The sequence below is a fragment of the Anabrus simplex genome, chromosome 1 (genome assembly GCF_040414725.1).
Source record: "Anabrus simplex isolate iqAnaSimp1 chromosome 1, ASM4041472v1, whole genome shotgun sequence".
Taxonomy (NCBI): Eukaryota; Metazoa; Arthropoda; class Insecta; order Orthoptera; family Tettigoniidae; genus Anabrus; species Anabrus simplex.
In genome coordinates, this window is record NC_090265.1 from 383,669,198 (window position 1) to 383,685,201 (window position 16,004).

Below are 16,004 nucleotides of genomic sequence, written 5' to 3' on the forward strand. Positions count from 1 at the left end.
AGTAGCATCAAACTTAAACTTTGGAGATGTTATAGATGATTTTGTGACTGTCGGAGTAAGAAAATTCAGTATAAGACTGATGCTGAATATACAATACCACATCAATATGCCATTAGATCTGAGTCTGTCTTCAAATTCTTCAGTAGAACAGTGGAAACTATTCAAAATACTCAGACTTATTAGCTTATTATTTGACATTAATTGTAATTGTCACATTTTTCTTGTTTTCAATAATGTATTACACAGTGCAGTATTTGTCCGCCTCTGTGGTTAGTGTGATTAATGCCCGCCTCTCTGCCCCTTCCCCCCAAGGCCCAGGTTCAATTCCTGGCTCTGCCACAAAATTTGAAAAGTGGTACAAGGACTGAATTGGGGTCAGTATAGGGGAGTTCAATTCCCACCTCAACCATCCTCAAAGTAGTTTTTCGTGGTTTCCACTTCTTCTTCAGACAAATGCTAGGATGACACCTAACTTAAGGCCACGGCCGCTTCCTTTCCCCTTCCTTGTTTACATACTGTACCAGGAAGGCATAGGCCCTGGCACATACGTGTTATAAAATCTTTATTCATGAAAGAACGGCTAAGTTACAATGTCCGAACAGTTGTACGAGAGAACGTTCTCATATCTACTGCTCTGTGTGAGGAAGACAGCATGACAGGGGGCAAATAATTATTATACTTCTCAATGACTTGACTGATAAATATGAGACTAACACCAACTTGTGGCTCACATTTTATACGTGAGACGTTGCAAATTTGAGATTAATCCGCCTAGTGGCTTAAAAGATATGATGAATTGAAGTTTGGAATGTATAACCACCCCTCTGTCGCCTGACTCGGAGAGCTTGCTTCCAGCCGGATATAAATAGGTCGACGACCCGAGGGTACAGTCAGTGTGTGTGTGTGTCTTAAACTCTACAACTCGATCATGACTAGACGTCATTATGCTCCGTCCCGCTTCGCGAGAGATATGGAAGTTATATTCTAGAACTTTGAATTTGTGCGAAGTCGTAATAAGTGAAGTTTTCAACCGCGTCGTAACGTGTGAGATGTTGTAAAGTTTTCTCAAACTGAGTTTTCGTTGTATGAGATTTACGAGTGTCTTAACTAAGTGAATTTACGATAGAGACTGTGCATTGAAGTATATTTGAGAATACCAGTGTTTAATTTACCATTCGACAGTATTGTGGACTTCGTTAATCTCTCATATTTTTTAACTTTGTCATGATCATTGACAGTGACAGCATTGTGCGTGATAAAGTGAACTTTCAGTTTATGATGTCATTAATTTTGAGACACATTTCTCGTATACAATTACGATTGTGAAGTGTTTGAAATACCATTCCACTCGAATATTCAATAATAGTCACTAAATGTGACTATTTTTATCGTATTTTCTCGAACTTTCGATTATTACCATAAGAAACAAACTGAATGTTAAGGACATTTTATGGCAATATTAGGTCATACAAACTTGTGTCATGCAAACTCATTCATAAAAACCTCTTAAGCTGTGAACATTAGTATTCAAGAGACTGTTATAGGAGTGATATTAATTGCATTTTCTCGAGTGTTTCACGGACCGTGATAGTTATTCTGTGATTGAATTTAAGACATAATCAGTGATTATTATGAACTGTGATAGTGTTCAATTCATTTTTTTATAAACTGTGAGTAAAAGACTGTGCTTTCCATTTTGAAAACGACCTCAGATCATTACTGCATTAACTTGACTTACGGTTCAAACTGTACATCGCCTCTCCACAATCGAGAAACGATCTACGCTGCTTTTAATACGGCTAGGGAACACAACACCTCTATCTTTGTACCCTAGCCGTGCCAATAAAACATAACCAGGCCAGACACCAAACTGGAAGTCGGCCTCCCCCACCATGACTAACTGTGTACTACCAGGCATAGATCTCTCCTTCACCGATGCAGCCCTACTGAAGTACCTCAAGAACGAAGGTGTACCTGTCACAAACCTAAGCCGAATTCTAGTGGACTTTAGACCCACCGACCGAGTCCTCATACAACTTGCCACAGATGAAGCAGTACAAAAGGCCATAAGGTGGGGCATTTACATAAACGGAATACCACGCTTCGCTGAACCATGTCTGCCCCATATGGTAAACGACTTGGAACTGGACCCGGGAGCCAAGCCACCCCGACAATTCCAACAACCAGCAACAAGGCCACCTCCACCATATACCCCACCATCCCACCCGATAACGTACCCACTTACCACTACCATTACCACCATCACTACCACCATGGTTACTACTCCCACCCACACATCCCGCAATACTCCCATAACCACCTCAGTAATGACCCACTCCACTCCCATAATGATGTCTACCCCACCCCCTACCCAGCCTATCCCATTCAGGTAACCAAGTGAAGAAGAAGACGCCACCACCATGACTACAGAAACTGCAAGACAGACGCCATCACCACCTCCAGCTCCCGAGTCCAACGGACAAATCCTGCCATCGCCCAAGTCCAATGGAAACAATTCGCCACTGCCACCACCAGCGCCCCAGCCCAACGCCAGCTGCATCGTCAGAGGAATCAATCCAACCATACCATCTGAAATCATCTCACAAGAGATACGACGCTCAGGACTTAACCTCAAAAAAGCATCCGGGATCCACAACACAGCCGGGCCCACCTACATGGTGCGGCTCCTTCTCCAGCAACCCGAAGACGCGCAAAGGCTCATTCAACACGGGATCCAGCTCTTCGGGAAGCAACACCGAGTAGAACCATCTCGCTCCCCTCCTAAAACTCACAACCACCCAAACCCACCTCACAACCAGCCCCGTCCCCAACACCATCTCCCAAATCCACAGCGCAATACCAATCTTCTCCACCTTCTACTCACATCCCTAGCCAACATTACCTCATTCTACCACCAAATTCTTCCCCTCCTACTCCCTAGTACCAGATAAGTAACTATAAAAACTGTAATCCACAATATATGTAACATGTATCCAACCTAATGTAACCAATGTATAACCAATGTATAACCAATGTATGTATGTAAAACCCAATAAAAAGCACGAGAGCAGAACTACACCCCTTAGCCAAGAGGCCAGCCCCCCAAAATCTCCAACTAAACACAACACCGTTTCCCCCTCATCCAACTCCTTAAAATCTCAAACCCCGCCAAATCTCCTGGCCAGAGAGTAGGCGTTACCTTCTAGGTGGCCCACCTCTTCCCTTTGGGAAGGGGAATGAAAACTTCCCCCTTGGTCCTTGGTCAAACTGTAGCATAGACTGTGATATTCTGAGTCACGCATTTAATATCGTAGAACCAAAGTACGAGTAGAAACTGTGCATTAAGACTTATGTCAATGTAAAATACAACTCATTAATGATAATTACGAGTCCTACAGCTCGTTATATTGTGCCAATTGAACTTTCTGTATTTCAACACTTCTCTTTAAAAGAACATCGGAAAGTGTCGTGATATTACATTACGTAGAACGTCATCTCCAGCATCGGATTAATCGTGGTTTCTTCGTGGGATATTCGTGGTATCCAGCGAGGGATTGATCGTGGTTTCTACGAGGGATGATAATGTGGTATCTTCATGGAATGGAACGTGTTACACTGCTGGTGCCGAGTTCAAGTTCGGGCTGCACGCTGCTGAAAGTTCCAGTCACCAAGCCGCAGGACAGTACTTCATCAATCCTTATGAGCAGATTACAGGTGAAATAAGTGTATTTCATATAGTTTTGAGTGAGTAATTACACTTAGACACTAACTGACTTTTTAATAAAGCACTCGATCATTTACAGTGCTACATTCGTCAAAAGAATAGTGATTCGTGTGGATTCTAATCATACTGTTTATAATAATTGTAGGAGGTCATTCAAGAAGACTTCAGGTCTTATTTTGAACTGTAGATTTCTCTTTAAAGTTTGTGTAAATTGAAGTCATTTCACTTAGATGAACTATAGGGCTTGCCATAAAATAAGTGCACCGTCTTATATAATTGGTTTAGATGAACTGTAGGAGTTTTCAGCAAGTGATAGAAAATATTTATTTGAACTATCAGATTGTTAAAGGAAGTGTAAGTTAGTGTTATGTTTAATAATCTTAGAAAAACTTTAGGTTCGCATCACAAGTGATGGACTTAATTTCTATGCAATCTAGAAATTTCTTTAAATGAAGTTCTATGTACAAAGTGTTATTTTGAATTTGAGTCTATATAAGAGATCCTAGATGAACTGTAGGGTGTTTGAGAACTCAGAAAATTGGTATTCATTTTGGACATTATTAACTTCAAGTGGATGTCTCAGAATATAACAGCGTATATATTTCATTTTTGCATTCTGAAAAGATTGATTGAAAATTTAATTTTGATAAATCAACAGCAGGGTGATTTACTTGAGAATATCAATAAATATTGTCAAAAATTTTAGTTACCATCTATTATTCACCCTGCAAATTTATCCTTCTCTGTACCTGCTCCAATAGTAACCGCACACAACCTGAGATCCTTCCCATGCTGTGGCCCCATAATCATTTCCCGGTACAATACGTACATACATCCATCATCATTATAGACCGTTATGCCTTTCAGTGTTGTCTGTCCCTCGCAATCTTCCCATCCCCCACAAGGTCCCCTGTTCAGCATAGCTGGTGAGGCCACCTGGGTAAGGTACTGGTCCTTCTCCCCAGCTGTATCCCAGACCAAATGCCTCACACTCCAGGACACTGCCCTTGAGACAGTAGAGGTGGGATCCCTGACTGAAAAACAAGCCTGGAGGGTAATTGGATTAAATTAATTACATAGTATTTCTGAAGGAAAAACCCCCCACAGATAGGCCTAACTTTATGCCTGTACCTGTTATTGAACAAATCCACAGTTTGTGGACAGACCTGTGTGTATATATTCTAATGCGTAGGCACTTGAATGCAAGTCCACCATTCCAGAGTTTAAATGCTTGTTGACCTATCCAAGGTTTTTGATAGATCATGGTAGACTACTGATGAAAATAAGGGCTATTAGACTATACAAAAGAGTGATTGAATGGGTGGCTACATTTCCATAAAACAGAACTCTGAGAATTAAAGTAGGTGAAGCATTATCTGATCCTGTAGTGATTAAGAGGGGGTTCAACAAGGCAATACTATTGGACCTTTATGTTTTCTTATACTGTATATACTGTATAAATTATATAAGTAAAGAACGGGAATCAAAGATACAGATTTTTACAGATGATGTAGTTCTGAATTAATAAGTTACAGGATTGTAAAGGACTGAGATGGATAGCAGACAATGGTAAGTGGGGTAAAAAGTCAGGTTGTTTCACTCCTCTCAGTTTCAATTACTTTGTTAATAGGGTAAAAGTATCCCATGGGGATCATATTAAGTACCTAAATGTTAATATAAGGAAAGCTTCATTGATGTAAAATAATCACATTGAGGTTTGTAAATAAAGGTTACAGGTCTCTTTATATTGTTACTAGCAAGGTACCCGTGCTTCGCTACGGTATTATACTGAAATTTATAATTGAATGCTTATTGTTTTAGAAATATAATCCGCCAAAATTCACGATGTGACTCGTTTTCTGCGAGAATCCACCAAAATTCACTATCTGACTCGTTTTCTAATAGATTATGGCAAGTCTCCCTCCATTTTTGAATCTTTCTTTCCAGCAATCGATTTCGTACTTCCCGGGCTAGGTCCAGGTATTCCATCTGGTCAGTTGCGTCCCTAAATCTTTGCCATCTTTCCCTGTAAGCATTTTTAATATGGATGAAATCCTTCAGGAGATCCGGCGTGTTGTCATCTTGGGTGCCTTGGTGGTTCTGAACCCGCAGCCGGACTGCATTCTTAGTCATTACCCGTCCAGGACCCGTTTCCAGTGCGGTCCGCACATTTGACGATGGTCCAGAACATTATTATTATTATTATTATTATTATTATTATTATTATTATTATTATTATTATTATTATTATTATAGTTGTTCTGGACCCAACAGCAAGATGCAAGACCGCTACTTGGCAGTAAATTACATCTGCTACCATTGTCATTGTTGAGAATGTGACCAGCACCATTGTCGCGCGTAGGCAAGTGTGGGGGATTTCTGGCCATACAAATGACATACTTCCATGCATTATTGACCTTATTATAGAGGTGAAAAACAGGACGGTCAATCTCATTCCTATCGTTTATTTCAAATGTGTTTATATTTTTATTTATATGCCAGGAGAAGGTACTGTAATCTAAGAACGTTCTCCGAAGGGAAAGATGGCTCTTGAAAACGAACCCAGGAAAGATTAAAAATGATCGGTTTATGATCAGAATAAGTACATCGAAAATCTACAGCCTGTTTCCAGTCATTCGACAGGGTCAGGAATGGAATGAATAAAGCCCCCATCTAGCGGCGACAATAGGAATTGTGCCGGCAGCCGAAACCTGTCGCACTCCTCTGGGGTAATGATTAATGGATGACAAATGAAATGAAATTATATTGGACAGTGTTGCTGGAATGAATGATGACAGGGAAAACTGGAGTATCCGGAGAAAAACCTGTCCCGCCTCCGTTTTGTCCAGCACAAATGCCACATGGAGAGACCGGGATTTGAACCACGGAACCCAGCTGTGAGAGGACGGCGCGCGGCCGCCTGAGCAACGGAGGCTCCTTATAAATACATTATGAACAGTAAAATCAATTGGTCTCAACTCCTTTTACTCCCCACCGCTGTTAAGTTTATGTACCCCCCCCCCAAAAAAACTAAAAGAAGGCTTGTTTCTTTATGTTTAAAAGAGATTCCAAACACCATTGTCTACGTCTATTACCTTCAGTTTTCAGATTAAAATAATTAACCTTTTTTCACTTTCACACTCCCCCACACCCCTCAAGTGAATTTCCGGCAAAAAATACTTGTTTCTTTAATAGTAAAGGATCTTCTAAATACCAATTATCACGACTGTAACTTCTTCAGTTTTTGATTTATGTGTGTCCTCATGAAAGGAATTCAACTCGTTTTCACTCACGCCTCCCAAGATGATCCCCCCCCCCCCACAAAACGGGCTTTTCTTTGTCTTTACAGGAGATCCAAATACCAATTTTCACATCTGTAGGCCCTAACAACTTTAGTTTTTATTAGATGTAAATATTCTCATACAATTAAGTCAATTAAATTTTCAATTCTTTCACCCCCCCCCCCCCCCCTTCATTGGATTTTCCGAGAATTCGTGCTTCTTTACTTTTAAAGCAGATTCCAAATATCACATTTCACGTCTGTAACATCTTCATTTTTGAGATAACAGTAGCCTAATTAAAATAATTCAATGCCATTTTCAGTCACTTTTACCCCCCACCCAAGTGCTATATCCGAAAACTAAAAATAATCGTTTCCTTATTTTTATGGAGATAAAAAAACCATTTTTCACTTCTGTCACATGTTAAGTTTCTTGAGATATACTGTATAACTTCTCATTTTAAAATTTAACCCCCTTTTTAGTTCCCCTTAAGTGGAATTTCCAAAAACAAATCGCCTATGTTTCTTTACATTTACAGAAGATTCCAAATATTACTTTTTACGTCTGTAACATTCTACTTTTCTCAGATATTCTGTAGATACTGTCTTTCAAAAAATTCACCCAAATATGTCACTCCTGTTTAACCGCCATTAATTGGATTTTCCAAAAACAAAAAAATATGTGCTTCTTTATTTTTAAAGGAGATCCCATATACAAATTTTCAGTTCTGTAATATCTTCAGTTTCTGAGATATATGTATCCTCATTAAAGGCATTCAACCCATTATTCACCCTTTTACACCCCTCCTATTGGGATTTTCCGAAAACAAAAAATACATGTTTCTTTATTTTTAAAGGAGATTCAAAATACCAATTTTCACATCTGTAAACGTTTAAAATTTTAGGATGTAGATACACTCATTTTAAAAATTCACTCCCCTTTTCACCCCCCATTATTTGGATTGTCCAAAAACGAAAAATACCTGTTTCTTTATTATTTTAAAGTAGATCTTAAATACCAATTTTCAGGTCTGTAATATCTTCAGGTTCTGAAATATAATTAGCCTCATTAAAGGCATTCAACACATTTTCACCCTTTTCCACCCTTCCTATTGGGATTTTCCGAAAACAAAAATATACGTGTTTCTTTATTTTTAAAGGAGATTCTAAATACTAATTTTTTACATCTATAAACTTTAAAAGTTTTGTGATATAGATACACTCCTTTTAAAAATTCACCCCCTCTCACCCTCCCCCCCATTAATTGGATTTTCCAAAAACAAAAAATACGTGCTTTTTATTTTTAAAGAAGATCCAAAACACCAATTTTCAGGTCTGTAATATATTCAGTTTCTGAGATATAAGTATCCTCATTAAATGCATTGAAGAAATTTTTCACCTCTTTCCACCTTTCCTATTGAGATTTTGCGAAAACAAAAATATACGTGTTTCTTTATTTTTAATGAAGATTCTAAATACCAATTTTTACATCTGTAAACTTTCAAAGTTTTGTGATATAGATACAATGATTTTAAAATTCACCCCCCTTTTCACACTCCCATTAATTGGATTTTCCAAAAACAAAAAAATATGTATTTCTTTATTTTTAAAAGAGATCAAAAGTATCAATTTTCAGGTCTGTAATACCTTCAGTTTCTGAGATATAAGTACCGGTATCCTGATTAAAGGCATTCAACCCCTTTTTCACCCCTTTTTACACCTCCTATTGGGATTTTCTGAAAACAAAAAAATACGTATTTCCTTATTTTTTAAGAAGATTCTAACTACCAATTTTTACATTTGTAAACTTTTAAAGTTTTGAGATATAGATTCACTCATTTTAAAATTTCACCCCCCTTTTCACCCCCTTAGCGACGGAATATCCAAAAATCCTCTCTTAGCGAGCATCTACATCTTAATATGAATGTATCCCCAAAATTTCATTTCATTATGTCCAGTAGTTTTGGCTGGGCGATGATGAATCAGTCAGTCAGTCAGTCAGTCAGTCAGTCAGTCAGTCAGTCAGTCAGTCAGTCAGTCAGTCAGTCAGTCAGTCAGTCAGTCAGTCAGGACAAGTTATTTTATATATATAGATGAGAGTATTTAGGGTTTGTAGTAAGGATGTAAATAGAGATGGACAAATGGTTACTTTCTAGTATCATGTTGCAGTATCTCCATTACACTGATAGTATAATTTTGGAGTGTTAGGATATAAAAGTAACATAATACAAATTGCAGATCAATTTTTAGAGGAGCAATCACTATACCTGCTGCCTTTTGCAACCCCTAGCCACACCTTAGTACATAAATAGCAGTTCTATACCTCCATCTCGCTTTATTCAACAATACTGTCTCTTTCACCAGCTCGTCATTCACATTCTTAACTATTCCAAGAAATTTTTGCAATAACCCATTTACACTCAAAATCTTCACTTATAAAATGTGTAGTGACAGCTAGTAATCTCTGTGTATTCCTAGATATCCAAGGGATCCTTAGTTAAACAGACACTGGGACATGGCAGTATATAATATCTTGACAGATGAGTGTCAAACACTGGTCATATACTGCCAGAAGGAGAGATGAGGAAATAATTCTTCTATGAGGCAGAACAAAGCTGGGTTTAATTCAGCATATTTTTACCTGTTTGTTTTTTACGTTGTACTGACAGAGATTGATCTTGGGATAAGACAGAATTAGGATGGAAGTGACCATGGCTTCAATTAAGGAACAGCCCCAGCCAGCATTTGTCTGATAAGAAAATGGGAAACCATGGAAAACCATCTTCAGAGCTGTGGACAGTGGGGTTCGAACCCACCATCTCCCAAATATAAGCTAACAGCTATATGGCCCCAATCCACATAGCTAACTCGCACTGTAAATCCAATACTAAGGGCTACAAAATCAGCATTGTCTGCCATAGACAAAGGCTGGAAATATGTGGTATACAACTGTGGAAGTTGTGTGTCCAGCTTCTTCCTCTGTATACAGAATCTGTTAACCAAAACGAGGGGGAGGGGGGGACTTTTTTGATAATCAAAATTTTGGATAATAATTCAAATACAATTTTTAGAGGTTAAATATTGTTTTTTGAAGGTTTAGATGAATGTAAATGAAGACAATAGGCTAAATATATAGTGCATTGTTGACAAAGTATTTTAATACTGAAAACCCAAACTACTCAACTGTATTTACAAAATGATGTTTGTAAATATACAGTAGACCCTATATATTTTTTCTGCAAAAGTCTTCTATTTTCTTTTGTTGTTTCTTTCCCATCACTTTTTAGTCACTATGTCACGCCACCGTTTCATTAGCAGAATGTCAGAAGGCTTCGTCACATCTTTTGACAATATGTAATGCTACCTAGTATATAATCAATCAATCAATCAATCAATCAATCAATCAATCAATCAATCAATCAATCAATCAATCAATCAATCAATCAATCAATCAATCAATCAATCAATCAATCAATCAATCAATCAATCAATCAATCAATCAATCAATCAATCAATCAATCAATCAATCAATCAATCAATCAATCAATCAATCAATCAATCAATCGATCAATTGATCAATCTATCAATCAATCAATCATACAATCTATCAATATATCAATCAATCAATCAATATATCAATCAATCAATCAATCTATCCATCCATCTATCAATCAATCAATCAATACTGATCTGCATTTAGGGCAGTCACCCAGGTGGCAGATTCCCTACCTATTTTTTCCTCACCTTTTCCTAAATGATTTCAAAGAAATTGGAAATTTATTGAACATCTCCCTTGGTAAGTTATTCCAATCCCTAACTCCCCTTCCTATAAATTAATATTTGCCCCAGTTTGTCCTCTTGAATTCCAACTTTATCTTCATATTGTGACATTTCCTACTTTTATAAACGCCACTCAAATTCGTCTACTAATGTCATTCCACGCTATCTCTCTGCTGACAGCTCGGAACATACCACTTATTCGAGCAGCTCTTCTTCTTTCTCCCAGTTCTTCCCAGCCCAAACTTTGCAACATTTTTGTAACGCTACTCTTTTGTTGGAAACCACCCAGAACAAATCGAGCTGCTTTTCTTTGGATTTTTTCCAGTTCTTGAATCAGGTAATTCTGGTGAGGGTCCCATACACTGGAACCATACTCTAGTTGGGGTCTTACCAAAGACTTATATGCCCTCTCCTTTACATCCTTACTACAACTCCATAATACCCTCATAACCATGTGCAGAGATCTGTACCCTTTATTTACAATCCCATTTATGTGAATACCCCAATGAAGATCTTTCCTTATATTAACACCTAGATACTTACAATGATCCCCAAAAGGAACTTTCATCCCATCAACGCAGTAATTAAAACTGAGAGGACTTTCCTATTTGTGAAACTCACAACCTGACTTTTAACCCCGTTTATCAACATACCATTGCCTACTGTCCATCTCACAACATTATCGAGGTCATGTTGCAGTTGCTCACAATCTTGTAACTTATTTATTACTCTATAGAGAATAATATCATCTGCAAAAAGCCTTACCTCTGATTCCACTCCTTTACTCATATCATTTATATATATAAGAAAACATAAAGGTCCGATAATACTGCCTTGAGGAATTCCCCTCTTAACTATTACAGGGTCAGATAAAACTTCACCTACTCTAATTCTCTGAGATCTATTTTCTAGAAATATAGCAACACATTCAGTCACTCTTTTGTCTAGTCCAATTGCACTCATTTTTGCCAGTAGTCTCCCATGATCCACCCTATCAAATGCTTTAGACAGGTCAATCACAATACAAAAAGAGTTTGTGAGAAAACTCATGTTCTATCCAGCCTAATTTTACCACCCAATACTGTATTTAAATCTCTTACCTTGAAGGCATTGAATATCTCATCTGTGGTGATTTTGGCTATGTCATCTTCTTTGTCGCCTGCTGCATTGTTGTTGTGTGTCATCACCATTTACCTATTCACTTATTTCACCTTTGTTGATCTTTTCACATCCTGGTATTTGTAAAATTAGGTCGCATGGTATTCATCTCTCTGAGTGTTGTAATGAAAATCCACAGTCTGTTTCCAGTCATTTGACCGGGTCAGGAATGGAATGAATGAAGCCCCCATCTAGCGGCGAGGATAGATGTTGTGCTGGCTGGCGGAGCCTGTCGCATTCCTCTGGGGCAATGATTAATGAATGACAGATGAAATGATATTGGAGAGTGTTGCTGGAATAAAAGATGACAGGGAAAACTGGAGCACCCGGAGAAAATCCTGTCCCGCCTCTGCTTTGTCCAGCACAAATCTCACATGGGGTGACCAGGAGTTGTACCACGGAACCCAGCATTGAGAGGCCAGTACGCTGCCACCTTAGACATGGAGGCTCTACTCTCAGTGTTGTCCTCAATTAAAATCCCATCAAAAAGTTTATTCCAACATTTTTCCAGGGTTGACGAGTTTATTTTCTCCCAGGATTGAGTATATCAGTATACCACATTTTTCTTGCTGATACTTTTCAAGATTTCAGAATACTTGCAACATGTATCTAAAAAATAATGACCAATAGTGCCTTTTGTAGCATTCTACTACACCTTGGTCTAGGGGTTGGATCAGACTTGTAATATTTGCAGGTAAAAACTGAACAATAATGTTACCATCCTACAGACTCTATGGGTGTGTAGGTGCATTATTGATTAACAACACTGCTTTCCTGGGAAGATTTAACACAGGGGACAAATTTATCTCTAAGCCATTCAGTGAACAAGGCAGTGGACATTGAGGAACATTTTTTGTTTTGATAAAAGATAGGAAGAGCATTTGCCGAAATTTTCTAAGCCTTAGGTTTTTTAGATAGGTCACAGTTGGTCAGTTCCAGAAGCATTACTGCAGAGGAAAACTGTCACTCTTTTTTGTTCATTTTGTGCCCAGGAGCACTCTTTTCATTTCTTGAAGCAACTGACTTTTTAGACATTTTAAAATTCAAACCTGACTTATCCACATTTAAAATCTGATCTTTACTGTATCCTTGCAGAAATTCATCCAGTTTTGTTTTCTAAATGTCTGCAGCATCGACATTGGCAGGTAACTTTTCCCGACAAACATTTACTTGACAACGCTGTACCTATTTTTCCCACTTTTCTAGCCATCCTGCACTGGCTTTAAACTATTTACCCTCCTCATCAATCAGTTCAGGTAACATCTTGGGTTTTTTTAAAAACTGGTCCTGACTGGTCTCTGTTGCGTGAACCATAAAAATATGAACTCCTTTAATTTATCATTTTGACAGGTATTCATGATTTTCTTGTTAAGCATTTTTGAGTTAAATTAATAAACTTCATTGTTTGTCCATATTGAACCAAGATTACAAATTTTATTATAATTTTGATCCACCTTATTCAATACATAAAAACCGTTGTTTAGATGAAATTATTACATATATTTCAATCAGAACTAGTTTTGACGCCCCTCTGCGTCATCATCAGCTGATATAGGTTCATGGAAAAATTGGCAATCACGTAAGTTTATCTACGTCAAATTGAACACAATTTAAAACCGTATTAACAACTTAAAACTGTGTTATGATTATACTGTCTCTAAGTCCATATTTTCTACAAGTCCGAGACTTGCGAGTCTTAAACCATAAATTGATGAAAACATATGCAAACCGGTTTGCTCACTTATAAAATAACGTGGATTTAAAAGAACAACAACTTAAAATAAAATAGTCTTGAGAAACATTAGCTTAATTTATCATACTTCTTAAAACATGACGTAGAATCGTAGTAAAATACTTCAATAAAATCTTCAGAGTCACTTTAATGGAGCAATCCTAGTGAGGTGGAAATGAGCAATCGGTCCTTTAAGATGTTAACAAGTACAACGTTCCCAGTTCAATGCGGACCTGTGATAATAGGAATGTAATAAACTATCACTTAACTGAAGAGGCAATATATAAAATTACGTCTTATAACATGAACTTTTTACGTGACTCACCTCAAAAGATCACTATCCATGCAAAGCACAATGAAGCCTATCAAGCAGTGTTGTGATAGTAATCAAGTGTCCAAGGTTGGTCGGGATCCAAAGGGGGAAATAGGGGAAAGTGGGAGGAGCAACTGAGGAACAGCAACTTGTTGGAGCTCCGGAGGGCGTGGTCGTAAAAATCAACTAGTAAAGCTATTACGCGTAATATGAAACACCGTCTTATTGACCGGGATATGTACATTTTTTAAAAACACGATAAGGAAATCATATAGAATATTTGATTTTTCAGAAATTTCATTTAAATTAAGGTTTGGATTAAAATACTGTTCCAGGTCTATATAGCAACCCTCCGTAACATCCAGCAAACTTCCTTTTCCTAAGTTCTCCAAGATCTCAATGTCCTGTTCTATAGCTGTGAATTTATGCTTTAGATGATGTACATGCTGGCCAAAGAAAGGCGAGGGCCATGATGGGCGTGAAAATGCAAGACTCTCTAAGCCTCGCAATGTAATAGCGTCGGGGTCAGAAAAGAACAAGAGTTGACCAAGGGTGGTCAGATAGGATAGATGAAAGTGAGGAGTCTGGCATAAGTAAGTGGAAGCAATGCCAGAAGCCCCGAGGTTGCCAACCCACACTCCCAAGCTGAGAGCCTCTTGGGCCCTTTTTAGTCACCTCATATAAGAGGCAGGGGATGCCGTGGGTGTTATTCTACTGCTCCCACCCACAGGGAGATTTCAGCACCTAATATTTGAGTACCATGAACACTATTGTAAATATATGCACTGGTAGAATTTTGAGGATTATTATTATTATTATTATTATTATTATTATTATTATTATTATTATTATTATTATTATTATTATTATTATTATTATTGGGTGTCTTCTTTCAACAAATTCCTTCAAATTAGGAACCATTTCCCTGTAACCAAGTTTTTGTCCACATAAATCGCATCAGGCAAATTTATTTGCATGGTTTGCGACAGTGGAAATTACCATAGAGGACTTGTTTCCTGACTTTTGCTCATTGTCCACAACACACGTGAAACATGAAAGGTAAAGTGCAAAACCCACATAGAAGTGTTTTTAGCCTAATACAATGCACTGCAAATAACTAAAGAATATCTGTAACTAACCAACAAGTAACAGAGTAGGAATGTCAGTTCTACCCCTAAGCTGTTACAAAATGCTTAAGTGAGCTGCTGTGCTCCCTTAAGGAACATAATATCTGTTAGCCGATCAAAAAACTCCCTTCCCTTCCCTTCCCTTGGTTTCACTTTCATTCACTTTCGCTGAGACAGTTACTTTTTTAAAATTATTATTATTATTATTATTATTATTATTATTATTATTATTATTATTATTATTATTATTATTATTATTATTATTATTATTATTATTATTATTATTATTATTTAATATTTTTGGAACAGTTAACTGTAATGAATCAGGATACATTATCGTGTTACGATACTTAATTCCTATCTCTAGTTGTAAATGAGAGGATGTGTAAATCGCTGGTAAGACCCCAATTAGAGTATGGTTCCAGTGTATGGATTACTTGATTTGAGAACTCGAAAAGATCGAAAGGAAAGTAGCATGATTTTTTCTGTGTAATCCCCAACAAATTAATAGTGTTATGAAAATTCTGGGCTGGGAAGACTTGGGAGTAAGGAGAGAGCTGCTTGACTGAGTTGTCAGTGGAGAGATGGTGTAGAATGACACTGATAGACAAATAAGCTTGAATGGAGTTTTTAAAAGTTGGAATTCAATAGGACGAATTGGGGCAAGTATTCGTTTATAGAGAGAGGAATTAGAGATTGGAATAATTTACTAAGGGAGATGTTTGATAAATTTCAAATTTCATTGAAACCATTAATTTAAGAAAAGACTAGGTAAATAATTAATACGGAATATGCCACCAGGACACCAGCTTTAAATGCAGATCAGTGGTGAATTAAAAAGAAAACCACTATTGGCTTGTTTCCATCTTCATTTATTTGTGCACACCATC

General features: G+C 37.5%; 1 protein-coding gene across 5 annotated transcripts in view; it reads left to right on the forward strand.

Moving 5' to 3' along the window:
- Nucleotides 1-16,004, forward strand: part of LOC136856816 (putative fatty acyl-CoA reductase CG5065) — a 220,612-nt gene that overhangs the window by 162,265 nt on the left and 42,343 nt on the right. The gene's annotated exons all lie outside the window — the stretch shown is intronic.